Source organism: Gracilinanus agilis, chromosome 2, assembly GCF_016433145.1.
Source record: "Gracilinanus agilis isolate LMUSP501 chromosome 2, AgileGrace, whole genome shotgun sequence".
Taxonomy (NCBI): domain Eukaryota; kingdom Metazoa; phylum Chordata; class Mammalia; order Didelphimorphia; family Didelphidae; genus Gracilinanus; species Gracilinanus agilis.
In genome coordinates, this window is record NC_058131.1 from 171039189 (window position 1) to 171042019 (window position 2831).

General features: G+C 42.5%; 1 pseudogene; it reads right to left on the bottom strand.

Moving 5' to 3' along the window:
* Positions 1–1862: 1862 nt before the first annotated feature.
* LOC123234863 lies at positions 1863–2361 on the bottom strand (annotated as a pseudogene).
* Between the last annotated feature and the right edge of the window lie 470 nt (positions 2362–2831).

The window sequence follows — 2831 nt, forward strand, 5'->3', positions numbered from 1 at the left end:
CCTCCTCCTCCTTCTTCTTCTTCTTCTTCTTCTTCTTCTTCTTCTTCTTCTTCTTCTTCTTCTTCTTCTTCTTCTTCTTCTTCCTTCTTCTTCAAGAGGTGAGGAAATTAAGATCCAGAGATGTTCAATGAGAGTTCCCAGGGAGTAAGCATCAAACCATAAAACCTTGTGCCTTCAGAGACAGGGTTCTTCCCACTATATCACACTGCCTCACAGGAACAAACTATAAACTGAATAGTTCTGCCTTCCCTTTGTTGTCTACTATACCATCTGGTTCAAGCAGCAGACTTACTCCCTTCTTTGTTCTTTGTTCCCAAACATTAAAAAAAAGTTTTATTGATTCCTTTTGTTTTTCACATCACCACCATTCCTGGATATGGTGCTATAACAATGCCAGCACTTAGTCTTTATGTATTCCTAGTGTCTATTGAAGTGAATTTAATACATGTTTCTTAAGTTCCTGCTATATTCAATGCCCTCCGTACAGGTCATGTTCTGGGACAGCGAGCAGTCCTATTTGGCTCAAGTATTATAAAGTAGCTGGATGGAATTAGGATAGCACAAGGTTGAAAAGATTGTGGAGGGTCTTGAATTTAGCTTGGTAGGCAATAAGGAGCCATTGAAAGATTCTGAGCAGAAGATGTGACCAAGAGAATGCAGAATCTTCTAAAGATGAGACTGTTGTCTTTTGTTTTTATGTCCTCGGAGTCTAGCAGAGTTCTGAAGAGGTGTTTAGTAAATCCTTGATGAATGAATGAATGAATGATCAGACCTGGGGATAGGAAAGTGGCACTGGAGTTTGGCTTTGAGTCTGGAAGAGGTGTGCCCAATAGAGGATTCTGCTCTCAATGAGTTATCAATTAATTTTGCTGACTAAATGACAGATTATCTGGCTGTTCCTGTCTTGCCCATTGTGGGGTTTGGCCTTCAGCCAAGCATCCTGTCTGGGGAGGTTGCTGCCCAAGAGGAAGGCGTCAGCTCCTTAAGTATGGTAGGGTGATGCCCCCAGGAAGCTGTGTCTCCTCCCAGCCCCAGATGCTGAGCCCATTACCCAGATCTAGGCAGGAAGAGTGTGAGACTCTGAATAGCAATGACATCAGGATAGAAGTATCCCCACTCCCATCCCCTTCCCTGAAGTCATACTCAGCCATTGAGGCTGATGAGGCCATCAGGCCCCAGGCCCTGGCTGGCATTTCCTGCTTCTTTGCTCAATAAATCAGTAGGGGTCCAGAGTTTGCACAGGGAGGGGTCACTTAGAGATGTAAAAGAGGCATATTGCCTTCAGGCTGTAGCTGGGAGAGTTCTCCTCTATTTGGAGGGAATGGACATTGATGGACTAAAGTGGAAGTGAGAAAGAGAACTTTGGCAGAAATGATTTGAGGTGTAGAGAGGATTTCTACAACTAAGGGTCTCAGACTTAAAGGGCCTGATGCACAATTATCCCTAAGTGTGAGTGGTCAGTCCCCAGAGCACATTCTTTGTCTACCATCTGAGTGATATCAGATATGACTTTCTCTCTTTCCCAGGCAATCTCTTTCTCCTAGCTCTCCTCTAGTACTTTGGGACCCTAGAATAGTAGAGTGGAAAAGCCCCTGTGCTCTGATTTCAGAAAGTTAGGGTTTGGATCCCCCAAATCCCAAAATCCCAGCTCTGACAGTAGCTATGTTACTTTGGCTAGATCACTTTATCCCTGGAAGTATAGATTCACTCATCAAATGTATACCTCACAGAGTTGCTGTGAAAAAGTGTTCTGTAAGTCTAAAATCACCCTACAGAGGAGAGCTAGCCTTAGAAGTCACTTTTCTTGTTGTCCTTGTTGTTGTCAAATGTTAATTTATTGCAATAGTCTCCCTTTGTGGCTTCTAACTCTCTGGGCATTCCACAGCCCCACTATTGATGTCATCAATGACATCATGAGGATGCCTGCCATGAATATTGCAGTCCACAGATTGGGCTGTTCCAAGTATCTCTTTAATGGATTCCAGAAAGGTCTCTTGCCAGGGATCAGTGCCTCATCTGTCTAGCAATGTTGATGATTTCACAAGACTGATGTTTCCATTGTATTTCATATTTTTCTGCTTCTTTCTGCCCTGAGGTGGTTTTTTTCAGGGCTTTGGTGATTAGGGCTGAGGCAGAAGGCACAACCTCAATCTGGGTCTCTCTGTTCTAAATGGTAAATTTTACTGTGTTCCTTAGCCCTTTCCAGTCACCAGTTGCCTTGGTAATATCATCACCAACCTTTTTTGGAGATAAACCCAAGAGACCAATTTTGGGGGCCAGAGTAGATGTGGCACCAACTTCACCACCAGTGTAGCTTAAAAATATAACTTTAATTTCATTAGGGTCAAATTTGGATGTCATGGCTGTGATGAAGGTGAAAGTTTGGCCTGGATGCTCTGGGGTGGCTGCTCAATGTTGGATGAACCCAGATTCAGCATGACCTGAAGAAGTTGCACCTTCACTACCCATGAGGTGGGAGCCAATAGCAGAAGTCATTCTTGCGTTTTCAATTCAATCAACAGTCAATACCCAGCATATTGGTAATGATGACAAAAGATGGAACAACTCAGTGCTGGAATGGCTCCAGAAAGAAAGACACATTAATACACTGTTTGTCCACTTGTGAAATTGGTCCAACCTTTTTGGAAAGTAATTTGGAATTATACCAAAGAAATGGTTAAAATTCCATTCTTTAAAAATCAGAGATCCCAGTGGAAACTATATACTCTAAAATATTTATAGTAGCACTTTTTTTAGTAGTAAAAAACTAGAAAGAAAACTGATGCCCATCGATTGAAGAATGGTTAAACAAACAGTGGTCCACAGATGTA